The 15,208-nt window shown below is 43.4% G+C and overlaps 1 long non-coding RNA gene across 1 annotated transcript; it reads left to right on the top strand.

The window, feature by feature from the left end:
• Nucleotides 1-6,300: 6,300 nt before the first annotated feature.
• On the top strand, nucleotides 6,301-7,867 carry LOC123992665. Its single transcript, XR_006831287.1, has 3 exons — nucleotides 6,301-6,397; nucleotides 7,178-7,286; nucleotides 7,509-7,867. It is a non-coding gene; the product is annotated as an uncharacterized LOC123992665 (long non-coding RNA).
• Nucleotides 7,868-15,208: the final 7,341 nt, after the last annotated feature.

Below are 15,208 nucleotides of genomic sequence, written 5' to 3' on the forward strand. Positions count from 1 at the left end.
AGGTCATTGACCAGGTCCTGCCGTGTAGTTCTGGGCTGATCCCTCACCTTCCTCATGATCATTGATGCCCCACAAGGTGAGATCTCGCATGGAGCCCCAGACCGAAGGTGATTGACCGTCATCTTGAACTTCTTCAATTTTCTAATAATTGCACCAACAGTTGTTGCCTTCTCACCAAGCTGCTTGCCTATTGTTCTGTAGCCCATCCCAGCCTTGTGCAGGTCTACAATTTTATCCCTGATGTCCTTACACAGCTCTCTGGTATTGGCCATTGTGGAGAGGTTTGAGTGTGTGGACAGGTATTTTATACAGTTAACGAGTTCAAACAGGTGCAGTTAATACAGGTAATGAGAGGAGAACAGGAGGGCTTCTTAAAGAAAAGCTAACAGGTCTGTGAGAGCTGGAATTCTTACTGGTTGGTAGGTGATCAAATACTTACATCATGCAATAAAATGCTAATTACTTAAAAATCATACAATGTGATTTTCTGGATTGTTTTAGATTCCGTCTCTCACAGTTGAAGTGTACCTATGATAAATATGACAGACCTCTACATGCTTTGTAAGTAGGAAACATTGCCGCTTTCGCAGGTTATCAAATAATTGTTCTCCCCACTTTATGTATTATATTAAGTTAAAATAAGTGTTCATTGTTCATTCAGTATTGTTGTAATTGTCACTATTACAAATATATATAAAAATTGTCCGATTTTAATCAATATCAGCTTTTTTTGGTCCTCCAATAATCTGTATTGGCGATAAAATCATAACCGGTCGACCTCCAGACCAGATGGAAGCCAATCCTCAGTAAAAGGCACATGACAGCCCGCTTGGAGTTTGCCAAAGGGCACCTAAAGGTCTCCGACCAAGAGAAACAAGATTCTTTGGTCTGATGAAACCAAGACTGAACTATTTGGCCTGAATGCCAAGCACCACGTCAGGAGGAAACCTGGCATCAGGCCATGAATCATGGTGGCAGTATCAAGCTGTGGGGATGTTTTTCAGTGGCAGGGACTGGGAGACTAGTCAGGATTGCGGGAAAGATGAATGGAGCATATAGAGATCCTTGATGAAAACCTGCTCCATAGTGCTCAGGACCTCAGACTAGAGCGAAGGTTCACCTTCCAACAGGACAGCGACCCTAAGCACACAGCCAAGTCAATGCATGAGTGGATTCGGGACAAGTTTCTGACTGTCCTTTAGTGGCCCAGCCAGAGCCCAGACTTGGACCCGATCGAACATCTCTGGAGAGACCTGGAAACAGCTGTGCAGCAACGCTTCCCATCCAACCTGACAGAGCTTGACAGGATCTGCAGAGAAGAATGGAAGAAACTCCACAAATACAGGTGTGCCAAGCTTGTAGCATCATACCCAAGAAGACTCGAGGCTGTAATTGCTGCCAAAGGTGCTTTAACAAAGTACTGAGTAAAGGGTCTGAATACTTATGTAATGTGATATTTCAGTTTTAAATTAATACATTTTCAAAAATGTCAACCTCTTTTTGCTTTGTCATTATGATGTATTGTGTGTAGATTCAGGGGGGAAATATATATTTAATCAATTTTAGAATAAGGCAGTAACCTAACAAAGTGGGAAAAAGTCAAGGGGTCTGAATACTTTCCTAATGCACTGCAGTTGATCAAGATTATCTTACAGATTAATCTACCATTATGCATTAGTCTTTACCTATGTTTAAATACGTGACTGACTTTTTAAAACATCCTATCTTGTTATTTCAGGTGGGGTTGTTCATGTGTGAACCCATAATCTGAATTAGTGTAATAACTTAACAAATATACAACTGTAATAGGTTTGTTTAGTGTCTCTTTCACAATGGTAGTCCTGGTTTATGTGGTGTTTTGCTGGATATTCACAAGGATAGACCTGGTTTATCAGGGTATTGGGACATACTATAGCCACAGGTGTAACCATGGTTTGTATGGGTATTTGGGCTGAGGTGCTGGGGTATTAGTTTGAGTTTTCAGACTTAGGCAACATTTAGACATGGCTTAGTTGACTAATTGGGTTCAAGCACAGGTGCAGACTTTGTAGGTATGTACATTGGAGGTGAATTACAGGTGTAGACCTGGTTTCTATGACAATTGGGACTGAAGTACAAGTATAGACCTGGTTTGTATAACCTGCAGTTATGAGTATACTCATAGATTTGCCTGGTTTACATTAGTGGTGTAGGGATACACAAGGTTAGTACAGGTAATAGGTCTGGATGGACGTCTATTGCCCATTCAAAACCTTTCTGACAAGTTTGTGGTATGAAAAAAGTGAATCGGTCCTGGGCACATTTGTTATACCACTGTACTATGGATTGACTTATGAAATTATTAGTGTAAACAGGTTAGAGGTCACATGACTAAGATATGCAAATAACAGTGTTGGAATTTGCAGCGAATAGCTAAATATAGGTTACTGTTGGTGACTTGGGGAATACAGGGCTAAGGAAAGTGTATGTGGGCTGAGATATGCAAGTACAGGGATGAGGTATATTGGCAAAGGAACTGGGGTCCTATAAGTAACAAATAGGTTATTTAATATAATAATAATAATAATAATATATGCCATTTAGCAGACGCTTTTATCCAAAGCGACTTACAGTCATGTATGCATACATTCTACGTATGGGTGGTCCCAGGGATCGAACCCACTACCCTGGCGTTACAAGCGCCATGCTCTACCAACTGAGCTACAGAAGGACCACTTAGATCTAGGATATGGGTGTATCGGTACTTGATTGTACAAATATTAGGGTGTGTGTGTGTGTGTGTGTGTGTGTGTGTGTGTGTGTGTGTGTGTGTGTGTGTGTGTGTGTGTGTGTGTGTGTGTGTAGTGTTAGGGCATGGGGTTAACAGAGCTGGGGTGTGTGGGTAATTGAGTTTTTAGGTGTGGGCTGAGGTTTATAGATATTTGGGCTGGGGTGTGTGGGTAATTGGGTTTAGGTGTGTGTGGGTAAGTGGGCTGAGGTATATACATAGCCTAGTGGGGCGGCAGGTGGTTAGCGCGTTGGACTAGTAATGGAAAGGTTGCAAGATTCAATCCCCGAGCCGTAAAAATCTGTTGTAACGCCCCTGAACAAGGCAGTTAACACACTGTTCCTAGGTCGTCATTGAAAATAAGAATTTGTTCTTAACTGACTTTAAATTAAGGTAAAATAAAATATTGGCGCTGGGGAGTAGGTGTACTTGTTTGTTCATTTTATTATATTATATTATACCCCAGCACACACCTAAACCCAATTACCCACACACCCCAGCCCAAATATCTATATACCCAGAGCAGACGTCAAAACATTAACATATATATTAAGCAATATGGATTACATGTTTGGGTTACTAATGTTATAAGATTTGCATAGTGGCATGACTGGGAAACAAATGGGTTAAGTGACATGTCCCATGGGGGCTTCACCAAGCCCCCTCCCTCTGGCTACCTGCAGGCCTGCTCTGCACGCCTTGCCTGACCCACAACATCCCAGACACATTTTCTGTTTACACCCTTTGCTTTTTATTTATTGTCTTATTCAGGTCAGGTGAATATCTTTTGCATCACTGTTTAGATTTAGCATAGGTTTTTGTGTAATGTGAAATAAGAACCTACGTTTAATTTGTTAGCATTTAAAGATCTGTCAATTCTGATCTCCAAATGACATTTTATGCAGCATCATGAAACGTGCACCTTATCAATGAAAATATCAGCTGGTGAGACCAGCAGAAAACACACACACTCCCTTATGTACGCTGTCCATTTATGGCATTGCATGGAGTGTAAATATATTCCTGGAAATAAGTGTGTTAAATGGTAGCATTTAACTCAATACGCAGTGTTTTTTGTGAACTCCGAGCACGTCAGAGAACATGAACAGTTCCAGACCCAGGAGTGAATCTCTTGATACAGCCTTTGACATTTGCTTAAAGAGAAGAACAGAACCTCAATGAAAATGTTGCATTGCAAAGCTAGTTGCTCTCAAACATCTATTTGTTTAAAATAATTTGGCTACCAATGGAAATACGGGGTTAGGAATATGCTTGCATAATATTGCAATGTCACTTTTTTTTCCAAAATCCCCCCAAATCATCATGCAATTCAGATGGATGATTTGAGCAAAGTAAAACTCCATGCTCTTGTCGACCAGCTCTTGATGTGGTAACACCCACCCACGCTATGAAGAGGTCAACTTCGTGTCTCTCCGTCTACCCGATACAGAAAGAGTTGAATAAGAATCCTAGAAAACAATGTAAAAATAAGTAGACTGTTTCATAACCATAAAAGCAGTGTTTTCCCTGCCCTGAGAATATTCATTCCAGCTCTTGGAGAGTAAAATAGATCCCATGGCTTTCTGAAATAATGTTGAGGACTTCTACAGTAGGTTTGTCAGTACTTGTTTACTGTATTGCTCCAAATAGTACTATGATTATTTGTCACAACTGTTGCATGCACTTCAGGCACTTAATTTCATGTGTTTGAGATTTATTTTACAACATTAAAATTGATGTATGTCTATCGATGCCACTGAAAACAGGGAGCTGATTGAAAACATGTACAGAATGCCTTCAACTCTGCAGTGTGGAACTGAATTGTATGTGATCCAAGCTTTCTTTTCAATGAGCCCTTAAGTGATATATGATGTCATTTGAATCAGTGGAGTTCAACTATGTATGGCCCCACTGACTGGCTCTCTCCCTCCCACTTAACTCCTCCCTAATGAGACGCTTGGCAGTAAATATGATTACATTAAGAGGCTTTGAGAAAAACATTTCGCCAAGCATGATTGAGGAACAGTGGTCAGCCTAAATGCACTCTGGGCTTGAAGAAGTAATACATGTTCTTCTGTGTGACTTATTCTTTCAGAATTAGACCATGTCTGACAGACCAAAATAGATTTCTCTATGTTCAATGGGGAAAAAGTGCTTCAATCAGCAAACGAGGTGGACCATGATTATCTGGCCTCATGACAAAGCTGCTCTGTAGCTGCAAAGGGCTCCCAGTGCAGACTGTCTGCTTTTATAGTGGACTGTGTGCTGCAGAGTCGGACAAGCAGGATCTATATATCTGAGCTTTATCTCCGAGCACCAAATTGAAGAATACCTTGAGCCAGCATATCTTTACATCTCAGTGTCCACAAAAAGAAACACTCCAGGCCACCAGAGTTCAAACCGGTGTCAAAGGCCGGCAAACAATAAATCCTGTTTCCTGGTGTCATCCAGTAAACACATTTTGGTTTCCACTACATGGTTAGAGGCAATACTCAGCTCAACTCATCTTGCAGTCATGATGTGAGCTTGTTTCAGGCTTATGCTTCACATGGAGCAAATAGCTGTAAGTATAAGTAACCAAATAGCTGTAAGTATAAGTAACCAAATAGCTGTAAGTATAAGTAACCAAATAGCTGTAAGTATAAGTCCATTTTCTTTTCAGTGTTCTAAGAATGTTTGTTCCAAAGGAACTGTCAAGCAACGTTCCCAGAACTCCAGGGGCCATTTCTTGATCTAATTATGACATGAATAAAAGCTTTTCCTTGGACTCTGATAATCTCTGAAAGGTTGTGCTTGACTGAGCATTTTAGGACAATCCTGGCAAACATTGCACTTTACACAAATGGGCGTCAGACAAAAGAAATTCCCTTGTATTCTAGCATCTGGTTAGCTGGACTTGCAGAGTTGCATGTGTCTACAAACAACTAACTGAAGTGCCACTTGTAGGTTTAAGCATATTGACACTAGTGATTCAAGCATTGTGTAATAACTGTATTCTGAGAAAAAGGAGCCAGAGCGATAGATTCTCAATAAGACTGTGACAGGCACCAGGCTGGTCTGTCAGGTGCTCATTTAGCCTCTTCTAACCCCAACCACTCTCCCCTTCAGCCATGTTGTGAAACTGAGAGAGCTGGATGTGTTCTGTGTGGTGACGTCCCAGAGGAGAGGGATAACCCTGGGGTACAGAGGCAGCCTGGGAGGAGCAGCTGGAGAGCAATTCTCCCGTGGCTCTTGTCCCAGTTAGCGTGGTCTCACACAGCACGCGTGCGGGAACACACAAGATTGAATAGCCTCTGGATCATATTTAGGCCTGTGGGGCCAGAATGACAGTTGCTGGAAAGAAAAGCATGAAAGCCTAGTTTGACATTTAGACAACTCTAGTAAATATCTAGCTCACAAACACATTTTTATTATCTCTGCCTTTAAAATGTTCCACCAATGAATTTATATTCTGTAGTGACATTTGATTCCTGTATCATCTTCCCCATTAGCATGCTGGTCTTTAGAAACCATTACATGATATAGCAAGGCATCAGGACAGGAGTTAAGACCAGGACACATCCCTGTGGTAGTGGACATGTTGGCACGAACCATCAAACAACCCTCCTTTCTGTGGTGACTCAGCTCCGGGTAGGTTCCATGTTCCTTGTCAATCATTGGCTTATTGGTGAAATCAGCAATCAGACAATATCTTTAAGTAAATCAATCAATCACACCTTTATTAATGCAATTGCAGACAGAAGTTGACAACGGGAACATAGCACCCATGTTTCCGAGTAAGTCCTGCAAAATAAAAAAAGGTCAAAGTTGCTTTAATATGCTTGCAGTCAACCACTAGTGATCTAACTGCCTACGTCAACACCTTCTACTCATGAGACCAAGCCCATGCATATACAGTTATGCAAACTTGCAGGAGAAAATAGTAGTCCAGTGTTTTCTAAGGGCTCAGCAGTAATTCAGCAGTAATTCTCAATTCCCGTGTGGTGTACAGTGGTATGTCTGACTTGTCTCATCTCTTTACTCCCCTGCAGGGTTCTATGTCTATGTATCTCTTTTCGCCTTGAGGCGCTTTCTCACAGACACCCTGTTTTGACTGCAATAACTCACACATCTCAGACTATTTCTTATAAGAGGAAGAGACTAGAAAAGAACTGTGGAACAATATTAAACCTTATAATGCATATATTGCTAATATGTGGTCCAGGACCCTATAAATGTAGTGGGGGAGGGTCTTATAGCCCTTCCCATTCTATTAATACAACATAAGCATAATCAATTATTATAATACATCAATCATTTGGGGCAGCCCCTATTATAACCCCATCACTTTCACTTGGCACTTCCCACTCAGACTGACAATCTGTATACAAGTGGTGTCCTAACAGTTTTTTTTTTTTACATCTCTGGCAGCAATGCAACAGTCTCTGTCCTGTGAAAAAAGCTGTACGAAGCCATAGATCAGCAGAATATTCGCCAGCCAATCTCCTTGGACCTGACCTCTTCTTGGCAGTGAAAGATGGTAAAGCAAAAACTGGGAATGAATTTTCATCTTCATTCCACACGGATTCCAACTGTGCCCGTTGCATCTCATTCACCCGCCCCTACGCCCCACTTTAATATTCCAGCTTCTCCTAGTATGCAGATTTCAAAGGAGGCTTACTGCGACTGGGAGGAACATTTAAAGGCTGCACAATTTTGAGTCCCAGTCTTGTTGTCTGAGCTTATTATACTGTCTCCACAGGTGACCGACAGCTGTTCTCTGGAGCTCTGCACCACTAAAAGGGATGATGGGAAAGTGATGCAGAGAGGGAGGCAGAAAAGGGTGGAAAGGAGGAAATGAGCAGCCATTAAAAGATGAAACATTGAAGATTAGGGATGGAAGGAAAGTGGAGACAGAGCTGTTAGACTGACTCCCTGTGGAGGGAGGAGGCCACAGAGGAGCCTCACTGCTGCAGCATGGATGAATATAGCCCAAGATTATGCTCAATTAGAACATTAACTGTAATTGTTTATGCAGTAACACTGCTAATTGTTTCCGACAACACTAACCTAATACGACTCTTGGTGGATCCATAGTACTACAGTTTATGGTAGTCAGTCAACCCCCGAACGTGAGTGTGAGCCAATAAACACTTCTAAATAAATTAGCAACTTGATATGTGTCTGGACATTGCTTTATTATTCATATTAAACATAAGGAATATTACATTAACCAATCAAAACTCCACCACAGGAACATATTAGGTGGTTTATTAGACCCTGGTCACACCCAATCAATGATAACAACCACAGGAGCAAATGAGATGGTTGCGCCAAGCGATCACAAGAGTTCAATCTAATAAAGTTTATTTATCAATCTACATATGTTGTTTATTGTCCAGAGATGGTAGGTTCGTTCAAACACTTATGGTTTCCCTTCCCTTTGTTGGAGCAAATTGAAGCTATAGTGTTGAGACATCGCCACATTTTCAAGTGTAAAACAAGGAGAGCCAATAGGCTCAGGTTCAGCTATTGATATTGTCATAGGGATTTAGCTCCCTTGATTGGCCTGTGGAAGAGAGGTGTCAGGAGGAGTGGATCTGATCGGACACTGAAGTGGTCCTGACTCCTGGGCCATGATGAGAACGGACGGGACAGAGTGGGGATCGGGGATGAGTTGACAGCACTTCTGTTTGCAAGGGGGTACTACGATGAATCTGAGCCAAGGGACCAATTGTCTGTGAAACAAGTCAGCAGTCACATAATGTGAAGGATGTGAGAGGGAATGGAATGTCTGGGAGCAGACACAGCAGACTGAGGTGGACTGTATTGAGGGCTCTTGGAATGGGACAAATGCTTTGCCACTGTGAGAGTTGCTGGTGTCAAGGCTCCTGGCCAGATGCCAGGGTACATCTTCTACAATGGCTGTGTCAGCAGTGGTTTCATACACATATCTTGGAGTGTTATCTTCTCCAGTTTATCTTCTCCAGTTTATGAAGAAACCAAATTAAATAAAAAATATGATTGGTAATTTGCAGAGTAAATAAATGTGTATTTAAGCACTACTCATCCAAAAACATAGGTGGTGCCTGTCAAATCCAGTTGATGTATGACAGTTGATGTATGTGGCACAATGTGTCCTAGTCACCAGGCTTCCACATGATCTCATACCCTGACATTAGGATTTTGTCATGCTGCAGATGGCTCGCTGTGCCTTGGCCTGGGGTAAGGTGCCCTGCATGCTTGGGAAAGAGAGCTAATATTAGTCATCAACAAGAGTTGGACTATATCAGGAAAACAACAGCATAACATGCACACATAATACATTTTATGTCTACCCCGGTGTCTTATTCTTTTGTTTCTGAAATTACATTTGTTCAAGTAAAGGCTCTATGGGACCATTCATTTTATAAAACACATATACTGCATTTCAGTTAACAGATATAAATGGCAAAAAATACTGCATACTGCGTTGAGCAGATTCAAGCAGTCATTACTGTCATCTGCGTAAATTAATCCAAATAGCTACAGTTCCAATTATTAAGATTTAAAAGAAAGCCACTGAAAACGATCCTGTCAAACATGAATGGACCGTAACAATGCAATGCTAAGCCCCTCTGCATATGGTTGCATAACTGAATACACACTCTCCATACATACTAGGTTAGGTCAGGACAGCACAGTACCAAAACATCCCAAGAGGGTCTGCCTCTGTCTTCCTCATGGAGCACAATTATACAAGTGCCTTGCTATATGTCTTGAGAGGCCTGGGTTTCAATTAGATGAGGCTACAGCACTATGTGTTAACAGAGCTTACCTTTCAAACCCAAGTCCATGTTAATCAGGCATCCAGTTTTGTCTGATCCTAGAGCATGTAGGCTAAACAATAGGATCACGACACAAGGGGAAGCTAAAGGTGAGTGGATGTGGGTGTTGTGTTGGAAGAATAAGACTTTAACAATGACAAAAGTTTATTAGCTATCACGCTTACATGCCCACTTCCCTGAGCTCACATATCAACGTTTTGCCAAAGTATGGTGGCCCTTCAGGATAACAATATGATGAGTCAAAGACCCACACAACAAACTCACAGGAGCTAAATAACAAACATAACATTTGGAAATATCTCCCAAGGATGAAACAGACTTGTGGAGGTCTACTTTTCTTTCTGAGGTCTTGGCTGGTTTCTTTTGATTTTCCTATGATGTCAAGCAAAGAGGCACTGAGTTTGAAGGTAGGCCTTGAAATACATCCACAGGCAGACCTCCAATTGATTCAAATGATGTCAATTGGCCTATCAGAAGCTTCTAAAGCCTTGACATCATTTTCTGGTATTTTCCAAGTTGTTTAAAAGCACAGTAAACTTAGTCTATGTAAACTTCTGACCCACTGGAATTGTGATACAGTGAATTGTAAGATAAATAATCTGTCTGTAAAAATTGTTAGAAAAATGCACAAATTAGATGTCCTAACCAACTTGCCAAATTTATAGTTTGTTAACGAGACATTTGTGGAGTGGTTGAAAAACAAGTTTTAATGACTCCAACATAAGTGTATGTTAACTTCTGACTTCAACTGTAGTATCAAAATCCTGAAAATGCCCAAGGGGTGCATGAATCCTGACATGTCTGGGCTCAGGAGAAGACAGAGCTGGCTGTTCAGGAGGCTGAGCAGGTTGCATGGCAACGGGAATGTCCTGCCTGACCACTGGAGCAGTGGCCACGTTTACTGTGTTCATGGGAGCAGGAACCCTGAGTAGACAGCTGGCACGCCAACGAGATCCATCTGCCAGTTGAAATGTCACTGGGACCAGTTGACGACTGACCTGACTTGGAGAGGACCAGAATGTGCTCAGTTTGTTGGCACGGTGTGGTTGACATGCTCGGACTCAGATACCTCGATGATTGGCGGCTGATCACTGGGCTTCTTGTCGAACCTGTGCTTCATGTCATGCTGATCCTTCCGCACTGAAGACCCAACTGGTGTGCGAGGTCTGGTGAGGGGTAGCACAAGCTCACACCCCAACATGAGTGAGGCGGGGGAGACTCCCGTAGTGGAATGACAATCTGCGCGGTAGTGGAGAAGGGTCTGGGAGAGTGCAGTCCCCAGAGAGCAACCTCTGGCCATGTGCATGTTCAGTCCATTTGTTAGGCACTGATTAAATCTATCCACCCCCTCTGTTTGCCTGTGGGTGATAGAAAGAAGTGTGGATGTGTGTGACACTTTGTTTGCTAGGTAAGAGGTGAAGTGGTTTCAACAAGAACATGGGTCCCTTGTCTGTGGTACTTGCCCGTGGCAGGCCCCACTGAGCGAAGAGCTGATCCAGAAATTTGACTATGGTCTCCACTGTGACTGTGCCCATTGGGGTGACTTTGGGCCATTTAGAGTGAAGGTCATACAGCACAATGTGGAACCTTTGATGGTGTGAGACATTGTGTAGCTCCCCACAGACGTTGAGCTGTAGGTGCCCAGACGGGTTGTCCGGGGCCTGTGGAGGGGAAGGAGCAGGGTGGCCAGTCTTCCCCCTGATGAGGCATGACGTGTAGAACCTGACGAGCTCTTCAAGGTCACAATCTATGCCAGGCCACCACACCATGTCACGACACCGATGTTTGAGTTTGACAATGCCGAGATGACCTTCGTGTGCCATTGTTATTTCGAGACCCCTGAGGACAGAAAGGATCACTGCACAGTAACCGCGTGCAATGCAGGCATCATCTCAGCATGACAGTTAATTTTCACATGTGAGAATACCTTCAGTTCTGATGGGTCATTGAAAGACCATCCATTTCCCGATGTTCTCAATTAGTGTGCCAAATGATGCTTCTGCAGTCGACGCGTCCTTAAGTTCCTGCAGGGACACCATGTTCTGTAGAGGAGAGTAGGCAAGATGCACCAACTCCTCTTTACCATCTGTCACCATCTGAGTAGATGAGCTCTGTGTGCTGATGGGGCGGGACAGGGAGTCTGCTACAATATTATTTTCCTGGAGTGAACTGTACTTGGAAAATGTACTGTTGTAGGCGATCTGACCACCTATGGAGACAGAGGGGCCTGTGTCCCCAGCCAGTGGTGGACATCAGGGCTGTGAGGCATGATGATCTGTTCGGCAGGTGAAGGAGCAACCATAAAGGTGGCAATGCCACCGTTCACAAGCCCAGATGCAAGCGAGAACCTCTATTGAGTACCTTTGCCCTGTCGGACTGAGAGTGCTGCTGAGGCGTCACAGGTCACCAGCATGGGGCAGATCAAGTGCAAATGAGCCAGGGTCGGAGATGTGGTGAGAAGGTGTTTTAGCTCCTTGATTGCTGCCTGACAGGCCAGAGTCCAGTTCCAAGGAGCGTCCTGCTTAAGAAGCTGTCACAGCAGTGATGTGATGGGGTATTCTGGTAGAAACCACAATAGTAGTTGGTGGTTATACCTAGGAATGACACCAAATGTGAAGCTGATGTGGGGGCGGCCACTTCGAAGATTGAATACACATTTGACTGCAGCGGAGAGATACCCTTGGATGACACCCGGAACCCCACAATGTCTATGGCTGATGCTGAGAACTCACACTTGTCAGTGTGAGGTATGAGGTGATGGCGGTTCAGGCTGGTGAACACCTGCCATAGGTGCTCATCATGAGTGGCAATGTGTGACCCATGCACCACAATGTCATCTAGGTAGACCACAACACCAGGGCAGCTGGCGAGGACAGTGGTCATGATCTTCTGAAAGCAACTTGGTGCTGAGCTCAGGCCAAAAGCCATGCACTTGTAGCGATACAGTCTGGTGTGAGTGATAAAGCCCGTTAAGTTCCTGCTCTCCAGATGAAGAGAAACCTGCATTTAGCCCTGTCGAAGGTTGAGCTTGGAGGAGACGTGGGAGCCATGGAAGTGTTTTGTGAGCTTCTCCGTTGTGGGTAGTGGATATCTGTCAGGCACTATTTCTTTGTTGGCTGCTCGCATGTTAACACAGGTTCTGATGCCCCCTGTTTTCTTCTGAACAATCACCAGGTTCAAAACCCAGGGAGAGGCGTCGATGGGTTCGATTAGATCCTCATCCATGATTTGAGATCCTCGTTGTTATCTTTGTGGAGGGCCAGGGGAATCCGACACAGCAGCGGTTGAATTACAGGAGGAACCCTGTGGGCCAAGAGTGTTTTCTGTGTGAATGCAGTCAGACATCCCAAACCACTAAACAGCTCTGGATACCATTGATGCCACGGAGAAGACACATGAAGTATCTTGACCCCACTGTTGTCCTGTAGAGAAAATCCGAGACTGACAAAAAGGTCCAGGCCTATGTTTTTTGCACCCTGGTATGTGATGTGAAACTGGAAGGAGTCTAAGGCCTTGGAACCATAACATACTGGGAGGTGGAGGAGGCCGACGACATCTATCTTGCTCTGACCGTAGCCACAAAGTGTGGTGGACAGAGGCAGCAGCGGTACATGCTGGAAGAACTGGTTGCATTTAGCAAAGACACCTTGGCACCGGAGTCAAGGAGAGTGGGAACAGCTCTCTTCCAGGGCACATTGTAAAGTTCTCTGAGTGGGGCCCCACTGTATGGATCACTGCCTGTGTGTTGTGGCTGTCGTAGGCACGTTGTTGCGCTGATGCTTTCTCGGGAGTGGAGCGGCCACTTTCCAAAATGGTTCAACTTTTGACAATATCTGCATGTCTGGCCAGTAGCTGGGCAATCTGGAGACCTTGAAGTGTGACGGGTAGATCCACAAAATATTACTATTTGTAGAGCAAGTGTGTGAATTAGCAAGGGTTCAATTAGCATCTTCAAGTGACAGTCTTTCTTGTACCCAGAGGTTGGAAGTTTTTCAAATTTCCTGATCTCTTATCAATTGTCTTGTATTGCTCCGAAATTACGACTGTGTTCGAGCTTTCAAATTAGCTACAAACTGGCCAGCTGACTTACCAGCTCACTGACGTCGTTGTTTGAACAGAAGCCGTCTCAGGAGAACATTTTGAAACTTTAAAAAATGCCTGTTAAGAGCTGCTATTGTTTCTTAGTATGAGACTACTAAGAAACAATAGTGCTGAAAATGCGGTGCCCCTCTTCTCCGTGGCAGTGTAGGAGGATAGCACGTTTCCTGGCACCGGCAAAAGTATCCAGTCCTATGGCTAGAAGGTACGTTTCAAGCAAGCCTTTCCATTGCTCCCAGGGAATGACAGGATCAGAAATGGGTCCGGAGGAGGCAGAGAAATGGTGGAGATGATGGGTGCGGTATCAGCCATCCTCGTCGCCAAGGTTGTGTTGAAGAACAAGACTTTATCAATGACATACGTTTATTAGCTCTCACTCTTACATGCCCACATCCCTGAGCTCGCATAACAACAACATTTTGCCAAAGTATGCTGGCATTCAGGATAACAGTACGATGAGTCAAAATACCCACAAAACAAACTCACAGGAGCTAAATAACGAGCATAACAGTGAGGATAAGACTGTGGACTCGGCAAGGACCAGTGGAAGCTATCACTAACATAAATGCATTCCAGTAGCAAGGTGCTCATTACCATGACCGAAAGGGCTAAATATAGTCTTAATCCAATGCCGAAGGGTAGACAAACCAATCACAGTGCACAGCGCAGTTAAAGATGCACTTACACGTACAACGTTTAATTATTACTAATAAAACTATCGACATTAAATCCAAGACATTTATTTTTTTATATGAAAATATATTTTTTTTTTTGGGGGTATCCAAGGCGTTTCTTTCACTTAACATATGACTCTGTGAGAAGTGTTCAGTATGCTGCAGTGAGGCTGAGGAGAGAGCTGTCTGAGAACTATGGCTGCAGGCTGGAGGATGTCAGGGGAATCTGCGGAAAGGTCACAAGCATGTACTTTCTCTGTTTGAGAGAAACAGCAATGAGGAAGAAACTCACGTTATAGAACGATAAAGTGTGGTTGAGACTGAGGCTTGCAAACTCTTTTGTTTAGTTGTATAGAGCAGTGACAATTGTGTGAGTAATTTGTCTTTCATCTTAGCTTTGTATGTGTAAGTACAATGCACTATACTATTGCTGACGATTGAAGGGTGACTCATCCAGCGGGATCTTGCAGCATGCTTCTATACAAGAGTGTTTATGCAAAGGCATAGGCAGTACACATACAGTGTACTGTCAGTACAGTACATACGTACAGTAAATCTATAAATTGCAGAGGCTAAGGAAAATGATGGTTCTGGTTGTTATGAATTTGTTCCTTGTCATCCGGCGCTTCCCTCATAATCCAAATGCAATTTACAGCCAAAGGTTCACAGCCAGAGGGGTCAGCCAGGGTTTACTCACCGAGGATTTCAATTGGATCACATGAGTAATCACTGAATGTTCACTAGAGTTTTTCCCCCTTGGCCACACATTTTTTTTAAATCTATCTTTAATACACTTTACCGTGGCCTGACTTAACCCACCAAATGTTCCAGAAGTCAATATACCCTTCAACTACAGTATGTAT

Source organism: Oncorhynchus gorbuscha, linkage group LG13, assembly GCF_021184085.1.
Source record: "Oncorhynchus gorbuscha isolate QuinsamMale2020 ecotype Even-year linkage group LG13, OgorEven_v1.0, whole genome shotgun sequence".
Classification (NCBI taxonomy): domain Eukaryota; kingdom Metazoa; phylum Chordata; class Actinopteri; order Salmoniformes; family Salmonidae; genus Oncorhynchus; species Oncorhynchus gorbuscha.